Source organism: Varanus komodoensis, unplaced genomic scaffold, assembly GCF_004798865.1.
Source record: "Varanus komodoensis strain SLA01 unplaced genomic scaffold, ASM479886v1 scaffold24, whole genome shotgun sequence".
Classification (NCBI taxonomy): Eukaryota; Metazoa; Chordata; class Lepidosauria; order Squamata; family Varanidae; genus Varanus; species Varanus komodoensis.
In genome coordinates, this window is record NW_025335641.1 from 285490 (window position 1) to 304492 (window position 19003).

General features: G+C 38.9%; 1 protein-coding gene across 5 annotated transcripts in view; it reads left to right on the forward strand.

The window, feature by feature from the left end:
• Positions 1-19003, forward strand: part of DNAJB4 (DnaJ heat shock protein family (Hsp40) member B4) — a 33404-nt gene that overhangs the window by 2805 nt on the left and 11596 nt on the right. The window contains exon 2 of one of the 5 annotated variants that reach the window (XM_044432337.1): positions 18416-18532. The exons of the other annotated variants lie outside the window; for them this stretch is intronic. The gene's annotated coding sequence lies outside the window, so the exon portion shown is untranslated. The remainder of the gene's footprint in view (positions 1-18415; positions 18533-19003) is intronic. 5 annotated transcript variants of the gene reach the window in all.

Sequence of the window (19003 nt, forward strand, 5' to 3'; positions counted from 1 at the left end):
TGTTGTTGCTCAGACTTCCTAAGGCCCATTTGACTTCACATTCCAGGATGTCTGGCTTGAGGTCAGTGACCACCCCATCGTGGTTATCAGAGATGTTAAGCTCTTTCTTGTATAGTTCCTCTGTGTAATCTTGCCACCTCTTCTTAATCTCTTCTGCCTCTGTTAGGGCCCTGCCATTTTGGTCCTTTATCATGCCCATCTTTGCATGAAATGTTCCCTTCATATCTCCAATTTTCTTGAAGAGATCTCTGGTCCTCCCTATTCTTTTGTTTTCTTCTATTTCTTTACACTGTTCATTTAAGAAGGCATTCTTATCTCTTCTAGCTATTCTCTGGAATTCTGCATTCAATTGTTTGTATCTCTCTCTTTTTCCCTTGCCTTTCGCTTCCCTATTTGTAAAGCTTCCTCAGACAGCCATTTTGCTTTCTTGCATTTCTTTTTCTTTGGGATGGCTTTAGTTGCTGCCTCTTGTACAATGTTGCGAACCTCCGTCCATATTTCTTCAGGCACTCTGTCTATCAGATCTAATTCCTTAAATCTATTTGTCACCTCTACTGTATATTCATCAGGGATATGATTTAGGTCATATGTGAGTGGCCTAGTGCTTTTCCCTACTTTCTTCAACTTAAGCCTAAATTTTGCAACCAGAAGCTCATGATCTGAGCCACAGTCAGCTCCTGGTCTAGTTTTTACTGACTGTATAGAGCTTCTCCATCTTTGGCTGCAGAACACATAGTCAATCTGATTTCTGTGTTGACCGTCTGGTGATGTCCATGTGTAGAGTCATCTCTTGGGTTGTTGGAAAAGAGTGTTTGCTGTGATCATCGTATTCTCTTGACAAAATTCTATCAGCCTGTGCCCTGCTTCATTTTGTACTCCAAGGATTGTAAGCATTATTGGAATGCAAATGACATGGCAAACAGTAGGACTTTGCTTCCTAGCTTTGGGTTGTGGGAGAAAACATAGCACTTAGTGTATTTCAATACAGCAGATTGCACACTCCTTTGGTTATAACAATCTATTTTATGATATGACTGAACTTTCTTGTTTGATAGAAATATGTCCTATTATGGTGTTTTACAGGCAAGTGAGGTTCACATGGGCCCCTCCCTAACATGTTGAGAAAACATGAAAAGGAAGGATGCACGGGCAGTTCTATGACCATTCCCTTATTTGCCCATTTTGATCGCGTGGGAGAAGACTCTCCCCAGATGGTGTGTGCATTAGAACTCTCATGCACATAAGAGGCCCTAACTGGTTTCAGACAACATGGCAGACCATATCATGGTGGTTTCCACTGTAGCTTGTCATAATTTTTGAATGCAGCCTGGCACTTTCTTCCTTTACATACATAGTTGGTTTCTCTGACATTCCTCCTGCCCACCTTCTCTTTTCCCTCTTTCTCTTTCTCTCTCTGGCTCCTCTTTTGCTGTTTCTTTGTCTGTTACCCTCTCCCTCTTCCCATGTAAGAGAATGGCATAATTTATCCATTCATTTGTATTGGATCAGAAAAACCCTGCCAAAAATAGGTTGGAAGGTTGGGGAAGGTTACTTTTCACAAAGAATTCTGTTACTCCAAGGGCCCTTGATAACAGAAGGACTCAGCCCCTCCATCCTTTTTTCAACAGGACTTCATCTGTCCCTATTTAAATTAATGGGCTTTGTATAGTAACATCCGATTCTGAAACTGTAGTAGCAGACTGGCTGCCAGTATAAATTTTTGAATACAGAGGTAATATGTATATGAGAATGCACATTGGCCAGTAATTTACCTATTAAATTGTGCGCTATCTGCCATTTCTGAACCAGCTGTAAGGAGGTTTGCACCACACCTAGAACACATTACACTAATCCAGTCTTGAAGTTACCAGTGTTTGAACTAAAAGTTTGGACAAATACATTAAGTAATACATTTCTAAATTCTATTTGTAAATGTTAGTATTTGAGTAGTGACCTCTTGTGGTCACAGTCAGTTTTAACTCAGATTTTAAAACAATATTAGCCATTCTGCTATAATGGTTAAGCAACCTTTAGCCAGAATAGGAAAGATTTCATTCACTGTTTCTTAAAGCATAAATACTTGCAGTTCAGTACAGCTTTCACAGGGTCAGTTTCCTTTGGAGCACGGGAAGTGCCACAGACTATGAGCCCATCTGTGGTCTGCATGTAATTTTTTTCCCTTTTGGTTCTGCTTGTGTTCCACATAGGATTCACTTCTTTCCCTGCTACCTGTTTCTTTGTTCATAGTCCTAACTGCCTTTTTCTCCAAGGGAAACCTATACCTGCTTGGCTGTTCCTGAATTCTGCATTGTACTTTCCCTGAGGAGGAGGATGGTAGAACCTGTTGGAAAGAGCAATAGTCTTAATCATGCTATAGTAGGAGTTGTGATTTAGTGTCATACAATCAATGTCTTTGTGGTATTATGGAAGTGAATCTGAGGCACCGCTTGACTCTTTGGGGCAATTCACACACAACATGAATGGTTACAGCACCTTTCTTATCTTGTGTCCTGTGTTTACACATTTGCAGAGTCTCATGAAACTACTTGCGTGCCTTCATCCACATGCATTCATCCTCCCTCTTAATGGTGGCATGTATCCCATCAGTCCCTACAGCTGGGAACCAATTCCAGTATGCATTGTTTCTGACTGCATTACCTGCCTCTCCCACATTGGCCCACATACTCTCCTTGGTGTGTTCTCAGCTGGCTGCTGCTTCTTCCCTGCTACTCTGCAGAGGCCCTATTTATTTATTGTTCGTTGCATTTGTATGCTACCTCATAATAAACAATAGTAGCTAAAACCACCTGAATAATAATATAAAGTAGAAATATAATGTGCAAACAGTATATGAGCAACAATAAAACCAGCAATGGAAAACCAAATAAAGCATAATCCTAAAAACAAATACTAAATAAAAATGTCATTTACTCATTAGAGTTGCATGGATTCCCCCATGATTGATGTTCTCTGTCTTCCCTCCTTGTGTGCACTCTCCAAAGCCCAGCCGGGTTGCCTGTCTAGCCACCTCCTCTCATAATTGCCAAGAAGCTCATCTTGGCTGCTTGGCATGATGGTGTTGCCATATCTTTGTGTGGGATCTCACACAATAGTTCTGTCCCTTCTCACATGAGGTGCATGCCTTTACATGTGAGGGGACAGCATGCTTATGTGGGAGGCCATGCCAGGCATGCAAAGACAGGCATCTTGGTGACCTGGCCAGGAGGTGGGTAGGTGGGCGATCTGACTTTGGGGAGTGCCCTGTCTGTTGGCACCTCAATTATTGGTAGGCAAACAGGGCAGTTGAGAATGCTGACTGGAGCCACTGTGGTCACTCTTGCTATTGAGCTTGCTGGCTGAAATGTGAAAACCACAGAAAAACACTGCAGCTGGTTTCATACATAATGAGAAGCTATGCTGGAATGAGGAAACAATGTATTGGTTCTCTGTGGAGATTCACAGTAACCAAATATGCCACATTTCACCATGCTTCCAGTATTCACACATAATGACAAGCTAATCCCATGGTGGCTTGTTGTTATGTATAAATACAGCCATGCTATACATTTGTAAATATAAAGTTAACAATATGAATAAAGTTCTCTGGGGCATTCACACAGATAAAAGAGCAGATAAAATATAATAAATATAGACAAAATAACTATAAAACATGAAGATAGCAAAAAATTAAAAGCCATTTTAAAACCATTTTTAAGAAGCTGTAATAGGTTATACAAATTAAAAGTCAGTTAAGCAGTTTCACATAATGCTCCAATTTAAAACTATTTACCAGTCTGATCATAAAGAACATCCTTAACCTAGCACTGAAAAGAGATTAAAGTTTGTGCCAACAGGGGCCTCAGTGACTGTTGGGTAGGCAGTACAGCAACAAAATCCTCAGTATGTTCCGCTGGCCCAGCACAGGATACAAACACTATAGACTAGGAATCAGATGGGCAGGAAATCTGGTGGGGAGTGTGTGTGTGTGTGCACACATGCATCTGTAGACCATAGGTACCTCCAGTCCTCTAGTCTTCTCTGAGGCTGTACCAAGGACCTTGTAGGGCAGAATTGGAGTAGCTAACTCCTTTCTGTTTGTCCACCCAGGTCTCAGTTATACATGCTGGACTGGCTGCTTCATCTGTTATTAAGTCATGGATGAGGAAGGTCTTGTTGTGCATTGAATTGGCATTTAAAAGCAACAACCAGACACCTGAGGGCAGGCTTATAGGGGAACTGCCAAACCTGTGGTTGGGAGGAAGGCCAAAACATGGCACAGTCTTTAAGTGACTTGCCTGCATTCCCTTTACCTGTGTCACCCTACACCCAATGCCGTATCTCCTTCTACCTGTAATTACACTAATTGACCCTCCTCCATTAAAAACATTCCACTTGGTTCCAATACACTCCCTCCTCTGTATATACAGAAGGCCTGTGAAGGATTAGCAAGCCTGAAGGCTCTAGAAACAGTAAAAAAGCAGACAGCTGTGATTCTGAATCAGCCCCCTAAAATAGCTCTTTTTGAAAAGGTGACCACCTTTGGCTACATCATCATGGGGGTTGTCAGTGCCAGGGCATCACTACCCTGCTTCCAGGCAGCAGGTAGGTTGGCTGAGCATCAACCCCAGGTGGGAGCAGTTTGTAATCAAGCAGAGAGCTTTCATGTAGTTCTCCTTTTGATGGAGCTGGAGCTCCTGGAATTTCCTTTAGCCAGAGTCCTAGTCCAGTCAGCAACCCTCTCAGCTAAGAGGAAAAAAGCAGACAAAATGGTATGGAGGCAGGTGGAAGAAGCTAAGGCAAGTGGGAAAAAGGTTGACAGGATGGTAAAGCCAGAATTTTCACCTTCAACTGAGAGAGTCATCATCTGTCTTTTGTAGCTATGGGCTTGCTCAGTATAGTAGCTTAAGAACCACACTGGAGTTAAGTAGTTATACATGTCCAAAATCTTACTTTGCTACCCCTTTAGTTATTTGTAGACAGAAGAGGTAAGTGGGTAGATAGGGAATGACTTATATTAGCTTGGAAGAATGGTATCAGTTTCAGAGATAATATTACTCCAGATATCAATTACTGGGGAACAGGAGCAGAAGGTGCTATTGAGTTTATGTCCTGTTTCTGGGTTTTACATAGACAGCTGGTTGGCTGCTGGAGAATCAGAATGCTGAACTAAATTGGCTTTTGTGTTGAGCAAGCAGAGTTGCCCTGCTGCCTCCCTTGTTAATGGATCTGAAGAGCAGTTTTTGCTGTAAGGCCAGTTGTGAGAGGAAGTTGGAATATTTTATCTGGAATGCTACATAAGTTTTTAATCTGAATAGGTAGCTGATAGTAAGCCAGGTAACTTTCTTTTTGTACAGTTGCTAAAATGTGGGATGACTGTAGATGATAATCTCAAAATATTTTAATCATCTGCCCTTGGTCTTGGTTCAGTTTTAAACAATCAGAGTCAACCGTTTCTTACTGAACTTTACAATGCAAGAATATCTGGCTTCTGATTCTTCAGTAAACTTTAACTTTAGCACTGTGAGTCATACTCTAGTGTGTGGGTGGAGAAAAGCCCTTGAGAGTAAGTATTTGGCATGGCTACTTGGAAACACACTCCACCCCCTGATATACATCTCATATACACAGGTGAAATGTGTGCTGTTCCTTTTTTGGTAAAGTATTGATAAAACTAATTTTATTCTATCCCGATATAGGTAAAACACTGGAATAGGCACAAACTGTCACTTTTATAGTGAATCCGATGCATGGCTATTCCAAAGTAAGCCCCAGAGGTGCTTTCTCACACAACAGACTATGGTGGAGTATTTAACCCAAAGTGAGACCACAGAGTGCATGAAGTAGCTATTTTTAATATGCATTCCCAGCTTGGAAGTTGGTGTGTTGTAGCTTCACCCTCTCATAACCCATAATATGTTTTCAGAGTTATTTAACTTTCACATAATCAAGGCTTGCCAAGCTTGCATGACATAACAACCCATGAACAGGATTTGGATATTCAGCCTGGTGTCTGTGTTAGACATCCAGCCATCAGGTTCCTGTAGGTTAAATAAACCTTGACAGGCTGTGACATGCCATCTGAACCCAGTCACTGAATTCAACTGAACTTCCTCCCAGAATGTATGTGATATTGTGGTCAAAAGTTACTTGACTGAAGCCCCCGCCCCCCAGGTATGTATGTATGTATGAGTTGTAAAAAGCTTTTTTTTTTTTTAATAATGTGGAACAATACCATTATTCATTAGTGCTAGTTACTTCAAATGGCATGTATTTTCTGCACCCCTATCATACTCGCCATCATTTTAGCCTTCAATACATGCATTGGTTGTATTTGTATGTAATACCAAACCATGCTTTTATTCTACAAAAATGAGTGTCAGGCTCATGGGCTCTTGTTCAAGAATGGCCCCAAGCAGAGATCAGAAACGTCTGTCTCTGTTTTTGATTGATTAACTTTAAAACGTGCCTTTTTGCCCTAAAATGAACCCTAAAGTAAGCTGAACTGTAGTTAGTTGAAACAAACCAGTTTAACAAAATTATGATTTGAAGTTTTGTTGAGATTAATCATCATCAGGCAACACAACAAGCTGCTGTTAATCTAAAACAAAAGCAAAGACTTCAAAATTCCTCCCTGCAGTTTTGCATGAGGAAGGAAATGCGGAAAGTATGCAAGAACATGGCTCTGTGTAACTAGTTCTTGTTCAAATTAGATAGCAGGTTTTGCCCTTCTATGTCGTCCTATTTTCAAATAATTTTAAAATGTTAATTGTTTTAAAAAGTTTCTGTTAAATTGTAGTGCAGGAAGAGGAAGTTTTCCCAGTAGACCAGTCTTGGCTTATTTCAAATGTGGTGGGCTACAACCCCTATAATTTCTAGCCAGCATGACAATAGTAAAGGATGATGGGAGTTCTAATTTAAAACATTTGGAAGGTACCATGTTGGAGAAGTCTGCATTTTATACATTTTTGTGATATGCTGACATGAAGCCAGAAATGAAGGGTCAGAAATTCTTCACTTTCAGGACACAACCCTTTGTACTCAGATCATGGATTTCATGCAGTTGTTGTGTCACGTTATTTTTCAGCTGCTCAGTGTTCAGTATCCTTTGTGTGACATTGGCCTGCCTGCCTGCCTGCCTGAGTAAAAATTCTATGCTCGTGTATGGTACACAAATAGCATGAGCAGCAACAGTACAGGAACTTCTGTAAGTTTCAGTGCTCTAATGTCTCAACTTTTTAAGAGTCTAAGAGCATGACAAATGTTGACTACTGTGATAAACTGCCACAAAGAAGTATATTGAAAAAATTAAGTTTTTACTTGGCAACTGAAAGTCAAAGAGAGGATGTTTACACAAATGGTTTTCCAGTCAGTTTGAGAACATAATATCCTGACATTTCTCACATAATTAAACTGGTAGTTTAAAATGTGGATTGACTGGTTTGGCATTTTTTAAAGTTATTGCTTTTAAAAACTTAGATCAACACAGTAGTTTCAGCATGTGTTGTTTCTGAAATACAGCAGGACCCTGTATCAGCTGGTTCATTTACTAAATCTTCACTTAACCATGGTTGACTTTGGTTTGAAAGAGAAGTCACAAAGTGCCAAAGATAAGTTGTAAAGTACTTCTTTTAAGTGAAAATTTTTTATTTAATAGAGAAAGGGAAAATTGTATGCTGAAGTTGTTAGGATATATGTTAAGAACAAATCTTCTATCCATGAAATTGTGAAAAGAGAAATGTATATGTACATCTGTATAGATATTCAGTGTTTTTTATTAACTGTGGTTTCAGGATTCCGCTGGGGGGCTTGGAATCTATTCCTGGAGATACAGGGGTCATACTGTACATCTTTCTTTAGCAGGCACTTTAAAATAATTAGTGTGTATGCTAGGCTACTAATAGGCAATGTTCATTACCACTGTGCTGTAGAACTTGTCCATCCTAACTTAAGCCTTATCTTCTGGAAATGTAAGAAAGTTGGTGCAAACAAGAATATATTGGGATAGGAGTTAAAGGAGCAAAACTGGAAGGAGTGAGAGTGGAATGCAAAGGACTATCCATTGACTTTTATTTATAAGCCTTGACTAAAATTAAGAAAACTATGAATGCTTATTCTCTGTCTTCCTCTTTCCCCACAAAAGCTGTTCCTATCAACTTCATGGGTTTCTAATATCTGTTGAGTTATAGCTTGCTGCATCCACAGTATATAGCCAACTTTCTTCCAGTACGTGCATCATCCTGGAGAAGATGGTGTTGTGTAATAGTTGACCACACAGGGCTTAAATGGGGAAGGGCTCATATCTTCTTTTGACATTCTACTTTTGATGTTGAAAGTTAAATACACAAGCCTATCTCTGAAAGGTGTATACCTACAAACAACAAACATTGCTGTCTCCATGACATCTGATGCAACATTTAAATTTGAAAATTTAAAATAAAGGATTGAGTCATAAAGTCCTATGAACAGTATTGTCTTCATATACAGAAAGGTCACACCTAGTGCCTGGTTGGAAAGGTAGAGATGATTTTTGGCAACTGAAAATGTCAAGCTCTTTGTAACTGATCACGCTGACATATTGCCCTGTGTGGTAATACCTCTCTTCATGAAGCAGTCATTGGAAGCCACTGTATAAGAAAGTTTCTGTCCTTTTTGAGGTCTTTTCTCACAGCTAATTTCTGTGGATATGATTTTTCTGTATTATGTACTTTTACTTCACTCCTATGCCAGACCAAAAACACAAATGTTGTATTTCACCATAGTGTATTATCTGCCACTGGTTTTGGGGTATGGAATGCATTTCTGTGTGAATCAGAAGTCCCTGTTGAATATTCTCTTTGATGTAATCATGACAAGTTGCACTACTTGATGTCTGTATATAAATAATCTTTATAGATTTAACTCAGCTTTGGCTGCAAGATTGATTGCAGTAAAACTACAATTCCTTTCCAGGAATCTTTTCATAAAAAACAACAATATCCCTCTTGTCCATCATGTTAATGTGGTATATATATAAATTTTTGCATTTATATGCATCATTTCCTGTGTTGTTGCATGAATCATTCAGCTATCTATTTAAAAATGGTGAGTGTATAGTAACAATATTCCCACATGATTGATGATCTGGATATTAGGCTGTTTTGCCAACTCAGATGCTTAGTCTAGCATAGGCACAATTTTTTCACATCTAATTCTTATTTAACATTAATGCATCAATGGCCAATTATTCTGCTACTTTAAAATAATTCAGATTAAATTTAGAGCAAAGGCTCCAGTTACTAAAGCTTTTTATAGGTTTGGAATGTTAAATGTCTGTCTAGGCCAATGGATAACTCAAATTTCATGTTGAAAGCCATGTAGCTTTTAATTACATTCTTATAATAACTGGTGTTTGAAGCCTCAGTGAAAATGGTTGTAGAAAATGGAACAGCACATTCACATATCGAGGACATACTTTGCTATTACTAACAATTTATAAATACACATTCAAATAAAAATACTTGATGCATTTTCATATTGGTCCTGGTTATATAAGATGACAGGTAGCAGCTGCAGAAATAATATTTTAGTTTTTAAAACCTGCATGTAACTAATTGTAGTGTCATCAAATATGTTGATAAATGCATGTATTGCTGTTTGTAAACAACTTTGGCAACCTTATATATAGAAATGTATCTCACCTTTTCTCTTCATGCAAAGATCTCAAGGTAGTTTACAAAGTCTACCTTCTCTCCCTTTTATCATCACAACAGCCCAATGAAGTAGGTTAAGGTGAGAGTCAGTGACTGGGGCTAGAACTTAGATCTCCTGAATTCTAGTCAAACACTGACTTCCTGTGCATAGAGACTGATGTCCAAAACTCAGACTACTTTCAAACAAAAATGTATTTTTATAACCCACATAAAGAAATCAGGCCCCTCCCTTTACAAATCTGGCATCTATCAGCTCTGTTAATATGGAACTACTGTGCATTTGATTTGACTTCAGTTTTGTCTCTATGAGCAAGGAGAGATTTCTTTCGAGATGCTAAGCTATGGATAGAATCTTGGGCCCTCTGCATGAAAATTATCCACTTGCAAAATGCATAATGGTGCTGGGGTTGCCCTCCTTATTTCCACATTTTCTAGGAAACAATATTGTTTTAATGCTGGTTCTGGTATTGAAACAGCCTTAGCCACCCTAATGGGTGACCTCTGTTGGGAAAAGAGACAAGAACACTGTGACCCTGTTGTTTTTCTTAGATCATCCTTCCCGCAACTTGGCACTCTCCCGATTTGTTGGGCTACAGCCTCCTTCATTCCTAGCCAACATGATCATGGCATCTTGCTGGATTGCTCTATAGATACGGGGTGAGGTGCACAATGATACAGTGGGTTGACTCCTATCTATAGGATTAATTCTGGTATATAGCATTTGGGACAGCTTGTTCTAGTTAGGATTGCACTCCTCTTGAAAAAACAGGTGCATAAATTGGGGGTACTCCTGGATTCAGGTGACCTTGGTGAATTATAGAGTGCCTTTTACAATGGCTTATAGAATGCCTTTGCTTGGTTCAGCTGGTATTGCAGTTTCTAAATAGGGATAGTCTGGCCATAGTGTTTCATGCTCATGTAACATCCTCATAGCTGTTTCATGCCCCATATATGTGTCCCCATCATCTTTGGATTTATGCGCATAGTTGAAATTTTGAGTGTCATGGGTTTCTTATCAAATGGCTGCCATGAGAGGAACTGGTTGCTGGCCCATTCACAGCATTGCCTCTACTGTGAGCTTGGCTAATCACAAAGCATGGATTTTCTAGAAAACAGCTGATGAGATTAAATGATTAACTTGACCAACAAGCTACATACATGGTACAGATGTCTGAGGTCTAAAACACAACTCCACTGTTTTGAACCTGGGCCAAGAAAATTGACATAGGACAGCACTTTGCTTTGCAGCATGCTACCCTCCCTGTTTAAAATATTTTTAAACTGTTAAATTAAAAAAACCCTATTAAATATAGTTAAAATCAGGAGGGACAAAGAGCCTGGTGGGTGTCAAGAGTTATCCAAAGGCACCTTGATTTGTTCTAATGCAATGACTTCAAGGGCATATACAATTAGAAACATCGCTGTGCAGAATGTGATTGCAAGAATATTAACAGTTATGCCCAGATAGGAACATATTCCAGTGATCCTAAAGGGATTACACAGGTTGCTTGTTGCTTCTGGACCACATTCAAAGTGCTAGTGCTTCAAAAATTAAGTTTGGGACTCAAACACTTGAAGAAATTATTTTCCCTATACCTGCTTGTCCGTAACTTGAGATCTGAAGATGAGGCTTTTTTTCAACGTGCCCTTTGCTTAATATATAATAATAATTATACAGTAAGAGATATGAAATCCTGGAAGAAAACCAGAAACATTCAGAAAGAAGAATCCTCCTTTTTTCCTTCCAAGTACAGTTCTCCCCTTTCCTACAATTGAACAGGTTTGGATCATGAAATTTATTTTACAATGATGAATTAAGCATCTATAACAAGGTATTTATGCATTGTTACCCAGTCTTTACTCCCCAAAAATGATTTGTGAAATCTATCCAATATAAAGATTAGAGATATTTCTGAAAATAAGGTACAGAGGAAATTGTTTGTTAATCCTTTCTGTAGGATTCTCAGCATAGTTATTCCTTGCATTCCTTATTAAATGTATTGCTCTAATGTATTTTTTACTTCTGGACTTGTGGAGATGTTCAAGACATGCTCAGTTTCCCAACAGATGAGTTGGTTTGCCATATATTATGGAAGAACTTTGGCAGTTTAAATTTTGTTCTATAGAGTCCTGTGTTTTTAGACTCATTAATTTAGATGTCACAGCAGTTAACCCTATTTTGCCTGGACTTGATGAGAGGTGAAATTTAAAATAGCTAGAGGGCCTCAAGGTAGGAAAAGATGTCCAAGAGCAACAAAGTGATTTTAGTTCTGTAAAGTATACTAAAAATAAACATTGAATATATCCCCCCCCACACACACACACACAGACACCAGGAAAAATATCCTTTTTCCAAGGCTTCAACTTTGTTGGGAATTTTGCATACTAGTGACAATATGGAAATAACCTTTGCTGCTATAGTATATTGTTTGTGGAAGTGTGGGTGATGGGCAATGGTCTTGATATAATTTTGGTGCCAACTCAAAACATTCTCTTTGACTGGGCATTTTAACTGCTCATTTCTGTGTTTTTAGTGCTTCATAGTGTTTCTATGTCTTTTATGTTTGTGTTTTTATTCAATGTCCTGATATCAGGGTGACTTATTTTATAATGTTAATGTGTTTTATATTTTTAGTGTTTTATATTTTAACTGATGTTTTGTAAGCCGCCCCGAGGCTTTGGCGAATGGGGCGGCATAGAAATTTTTAAATAAATAAAATATCATTTGATGAAGAACAAGTTACAAATTAATATAAAGTATATAGGATATTTTTCTTAAATTATCATAATCATTTCATCCCCCCCCTTCCCCCCCTTCAAGTATTCATGTAACTGGCAGTATTGCTAGTTAGAGTTTATTGACTGATTCCTGCTTTAGGGACTTGGCTTCATTGCCTTGACATTTCTTTCTATCTGTATATTTATAGATATGATCTTTTTGGAATTTGCCTTGTGGTTTGTTTGCTCTTCTTTCTGTTGTATAATATTTTCACATTTGGATTTGCCCTGAAATTGGATGATGCATAAAATAACTCATATGTAAATTCTATATGAATTGTACATGGAAAATCTGCCTCCTCTTAAGCTTTTGTGTGCATATATTTGTGTACACAATATCATCTGTATATTATTTGCATACAATTTCATGTACAGAAAAATGTATCATTTATAGAAAAGACATTAGAAAGGATGTGCTTAGAAAAATTTCTGACCTGGGTCAGGCAGATTCTAAACCAAAGGAAGTTGCATATTGTAACCCTTACAAAAGGCTAGCCACTGAAATGATTCCAGGGCCTTCTCATAAATATATAGTATCCTCTAGAAACTTTGAAATACTGAATTTATACAAAGTGACAATGTGAATCTGTTCAAATAAGGGGAAAGGGAGAAGAATGGGAAAACTCTGCCTGTATCTGTATACAGGCAGAAGGAAAGGGACTGTAACTTCCAGAATTACATAATTTGGCTTACTTAAAGCAGAACAGAGTAATATGTAGGGCTATAAAACATCTACTATATTGAGATCCTATGTTCAGTCCTTTGATTCTCCAACAATAAGTAGCAGGGTTTCACAAGGTTTGACTTTAAGCTGCTAAGCCATTATGCTGCTTTTATGTAAAGCATTTTGTCCTCAACTAGCTCTTTAGTTATAATCAACCTTCTTATATATTTCTGGTGATTTAAGAATACTTTCAACAAGATGTAATGAAATTTATGGTAAGCTGAAATGATAGCACTGTTAACATATGATTCATCATTCCTTCTGTTTCTGATATTCAGATGTGAGTGCTATTGCTTTTGTAGTTAAAACAGCACTTCCCCCTTATAAATAGGAGGTATCAGCAGATTCAGGAGAACCCCACATTTTTCATAAGTACAAATTACCTTTAGGAAAAGCCTATCTTGAACAGGAACAATCCATACTGCAACATTTTGTTGCAGAACGCATGTATTGAATTACACGAAATAAAAACATGCAAGGGATTCTGTTTAATGGGAAGGATTGACAAATGTGCTGATGTTAAATGATCTTTTCAAGGATTTTTATGATCACACTGAATGAATAAGCCCCCTCTTTTGGCATGGAGCAGCTTTTGAAGATAGGTTCTCAAGACACTCTTAGGGATAACTAACATTAGAGAAAGAAATTCCAATCTTGACATCAATGAAAACCAGAAAGAGAAATTCAAAGGCAGAAGAGTTATGCTTTCAAAGATATTCTAAAATTCTGTCTTGTCTTGAAATTTTAAAAATACTGATTTCATTGTACTTATATGTTGCATCTCAGCATGCAGTACAGTCCTAGAGGGTAGCAAGAACAAGCATAGTGTTCACTGGAATGAACAAAGAAACATAAACTAATATGCTTGTATCCCACTCCAGTGAATTCAATGGAGAAAACAGGCAATTCTTTCCTTGCTTGGATGGGTGACAGTTCACAACTGCCAAGCTTTTTTCTAGCCAGGTTCTGGTATACCTATGTCAAAGTGGACAACAGAGCTTTGTTGTGAGCAGTTAATTTACTGTATTCATAAACAACTTCAAAGCGCCCTTGAATTATGTGTATGGTTTTTCTGCCACAGGTATAGAAGAATTCCAGTTGCCCCCCAGAAGAGAACAGAGTAGGTCAGTAATTATACTCATGGCCTTTCTTAACCTTAGATTACAAGAAATGTGAAGTAATGAGAAAGCAAATATCAGACACATGTAGCTTAATACTTTTCTTGAAATATCAAGCAGTGGCCCATATTAAAGCCAAGTTTCACAATTACATCTGCAGTTGCTTGTACTGTCCTATTCTGAGTACCACTTAGAATGCAGTCAATTGGTAATGCAAGATTGGACTCAGACCCAGAATGAGTCATTGGGTCATTCTGTTCTGGACACTTAACTTTAGGCCCTCCGTGTAGAATGCATGCATACAGGCTTGCACATCTTGTAAACTCAACCAGTTCTGTGTGAGACACTAGGACGTAAAGGTCAATATGAGATACTATTCCTCAAGATTGATATTTAAGTTGGGCTGTTGTTTCTTGAGCATTTGATTTGTTAAATACCAACCCTTCCCCATGTATTGGGAGTGAGGAAATGATCTGTGCTTTCCAGGTTCTTGACTAGTATATTTTCCAAAAATGTTCACCAATCACAAGACTAGACTTGCATCTCAACTTGGCACTTAAAAATTTGACCCAATTTGCCATGGAATCGATTCATGTAATCAGAAAGTATTAGAGTTGGAAGGCGCCAATAAGGCATTTCGGTATAAACCTCCTGCTCAGTGCAGGACTCTAAGTTAAACTATCCCTCTCAGATGGCTGTCCAGCTGCAATTTGAATGCCTTTAAGTGTGAGAAAGCCCACAGCCTCCCTACGTAATTGATTGTTGTATTGCTGGAACAGTCAGGAAATTCTTCCTGATGTTTAGATGGATCTGGCTTAGTATAACTTGAGCCTATTATTCCATGTCCTGCACTCTGGGATGATTGAGAAGGGATTCTGGCCTTTTTCTGGGTGACAACCTTTCAATAACCAGCTTATTTTTCCAGTCTTCAGTTATTGGATATTCTGCCATTTTCATTTAGAAGCATTTGTAATTCTTCCTGCAGTTGTCATACATTTAAGTAACCCTGACATATTATTTGAGAAAGTTCTGGCATTATGTTCAGAAGCATATTCTTCTTCTTATAGACTACCATATCTTTATTAAGTTCTTAGTACATGAGTATTATTTGATGTCAAGGCCTTTTTAGCTGACACTTTGGCCCATAAATAATTATGTATTTCTACTTCAAGATCTGCTATTTCTAGCTGCACTAGCCTAGCATTAACACTTGTAATCCAGTCTGATACCCAAACCAAGTCAGCGGCATAGTAATACAGCTTTAAATTAGGTACTGCCAGAGCTCTCTCTTTTTCTTCTTGAAGAATTTTAACTCTAATCTTTGTCTTTTTATCATTCCAAATAAAAGCATTCAATTTTCTTTGCCACTCTTGGAGAGTTTTTCTTGGTATAAAAATTGGTGGTATCTGAATTCAATTTAGGTAATATATTCATTTTTATAATAGAAATCCTTCCCAGCCACTTTTAATTTAGTCCATTTTTGTAAATCTTTTTGAATCTTCATGTTATTTTATAATTATCTTGAAATAATGCATCTTAGCTCCTGTTATGTTTATCCCTAAATGTTTGACCAGATTTGAAGCATCCTGAAGTCTTTTTTCTGTTTCATTGTAAACTTTATTTTTCATTTTCTTATTGATCTTATAGCCTGAATAAAATTCATTTTTTTCAGCTTGATCTATTATATACTGTATAGTTTGATGTGGATTTAAAATGGACAAAACTATGTCATCAGCATAGCATTTCATTTTGTATTCTTCTCCATCTACTTTTAAGCATTTAATTTTTGGGTCATTCTTATTTTTGTTTGCTTAACATTTCCAATACAGGAAACTGTGGTCCCCAGAACTGGATGCATTACTCCTAATGAGTAAAGGGGAACTAGTATTTCACTAGATTTACTTATTATGTATTATTAAAAGCATTTTTATCCTGTCTTTTACCAAGTCTCAGGATGCAGAATAAGCACAGCATCAAACAACAGATAAAACCCATTTTTAAATCTACACCAAATCTTATAATATTTGGAAATTGAAAAGAGTTTGGCTTGAGAAATGAATAAAGTGTTGGCGCCAGGCACATCTGAGGAGCATATTCCAAAGCTGAGGCACCAGTGCAGAGAAGACCCTTCTTCTGGTAGCCACTTTTCTGATCTCCTTCAAAGAGGGCTCCCAGGGAGGGCCTCTGACCCAGATCTTAGAGGGCAGGCAGGTTTATATGGAAGGAGACGTCCCTTCAGACACCTAATTGGGAAGCTAGTGCAGGTGATTAAGGACTACTGGTGTTATATGTGCATATCTGCCAGTCGCTGTTAACAGCCTGGCTGCTCTTTTCTGAACCAACTGAAGTATCAGGACCATCTTCAAGGGCAGCCCAACATAGAGCATGTTATCATAGCCCAATCAAGAGGTTAATAGAGCATGGGTAACTGTCACTAGCCTTTGCTCATCCAAGTAAGGGCATAGTTGATTGACCATCCGAAGCTGGAGGAAAGCACTCCTCACCACAGTAGCCACCTGGGACTCCAAGGATAACTCTGGGTCAAGGAGCACTGCCAAACTACATCCTCAGGGGGAGTGCAGCCCTGTCCAGAACAGACAAAGATCACTTACCTGGAAAGACGAACCACCTACCAACAGGACCTCTGTCTTATCTGAATTAGGCTGGATGAAGGCCAATAAACTTATCACACTGGTCAGATACTGGTCAAGGACAGCCATTGCCTCACCTGGATTAGATGTAAAAGAGAGGTAGAGCTGGGTGACATCAGCATACCAGTGACTCCTCAGCTCAAACCTTCAGATGACCTCTCCCAGTGGTTTCATGTAGATGTTGAACAGCATGGGGAATAAAATAGAGCCCTATGGAACTCCATGGCATAACTGCCATGTTGCAGAGCCATAATCCCCCATCTCCACCTTCTGGAATGGACCAGCCAAGTAGGAGTGGAACCACTGCAAAACAGTGCCTCCAATCCCCAACTCAACCAGCCTATTGAGAAGGATACTATGGTTGATGGTAACAAAAGCTGATGAGAGGTCCAGGAGACCCAACAGGGATGCACTCCCCCTGTTCCTTTCCTTGCACAGGTCATCGTACAGGGCAACCAAGACAATTTCAGTTCCATAACCAGGCCTGAAACCAGACTGGAATGGATTCAAATGGTCAGTTTCCTCCAAGAGAGTCTGGAGTTGTCCAGCTACCACCCGCTTGAGCACTTTGTTCAAGAATGGGATATTTGCTACTGGACTATAATTGGACGAAATCTTTGGGTCCAGGTTTGCCAACTTCAGGCCAGGTCTGATCACCATCTCTTTTAAGCAGGGAAGGAACCTGACCCTCCTTCAAAGAGGTGTTAACAACTTTCTGGACCCAAGTACTCATCCCATCCTTGACTTTGGTGATCAGCCATGAAGGGAAAGGGTTTAAATAGGTGATGGGATGGATTTGTCCAGGCACCTTGTCTATGTCCTCTGGCCATAATAATAGAAAGTTCTGGGAAAGGTTGTCACAATGAGCTGCTGCTGGTGTGACGGGATCTGTCTTAGGCCCAGAGTATAAAGGCCCTGCACCACCTGAAAAAGCTCTACAGCCCCTGCTTCTCCCACCCAGGTCTCCATGATACATGCCAGGTCTGCCCCTTTATCCAGGATTAGATCATGGATAAGGGGTGTTTTGTTTTGGGCCAACCTGGCATTCAACAATGGCACCACCAAGCCTGAAGGGTGGTTGACACCACCACCAGGTATCAGTTGGTTGGAAGAGAAACCAGAAGAGGGGACAGATATCAGCCATCTGCCCCCCCTTCTTCTGCAATGACCTGTTAAACCCCCAGTGCCATACCTTCCCCAAATATCATTTGGAAATCTATTAATGCAGCCCAAAATAGATTTGTCTTTTCTGAGTATTATAGGAAAATAAATAAATAAATAAATATTAATTGCCTCCTGTTTGTCAGAAGTGGATGAAATTTGTAAATATAATAGCCTCTTAGGGAGGGATTATGCCTGTCATATTTCAAAAATAAATAAATAGGTGCAGTAGTTTTGTGCTGTTGTGATTTTATTTTTAGGGGAATGTTGGTAACTTTTTTTTTAATTCTGCAGCAAAATTGGATGAAACTTACTGCCTCCGAGGAATCATGTCTGCCAGTTTTCAGATGAATAAGTGCTGCGATTTTTATGCAAGAACAGCTGCGTCATTTTGAGGATAGCCATAAAAGGGTGTGCTTATCCCTGTGTTTCTTGTAGACTGGTCTTCTGAAAATGACACAGCATAGAGTTGACCTGCAGTTTAAACAAACAAAAAACCCTACAGATTTTAAGAAAAATTGGTGCAGGGGTTTGTGTAGGAGTTTTCATAACTGGAGGAAGTGATTTATTTTATCTTTCCTCTCACTCATTTTGGGGGCAGTTTGTTTGAAAATAGAATACAGGCCGTCCCCAAGTAATGAACAACCAATACTTATGAGTGAACTGCCATAAATCCTATTATTTTTTTAAAAAAAATACTGTGGAAAATTGACATTATCATAGAGAGAGGAAGTGAACAGGGAGAGTGGCCTCCAAAGCATCACCATAGAGAGAGTAGAAATAAAAGGGGAGAGAGGGAGGGCCTCTGAAGCATGTCTTCCTGACTTCCGGGAAAGTTCTCCAGTGTTTTGTTGTCGCAAAGAGGAGGTGCTGATGAGTTTG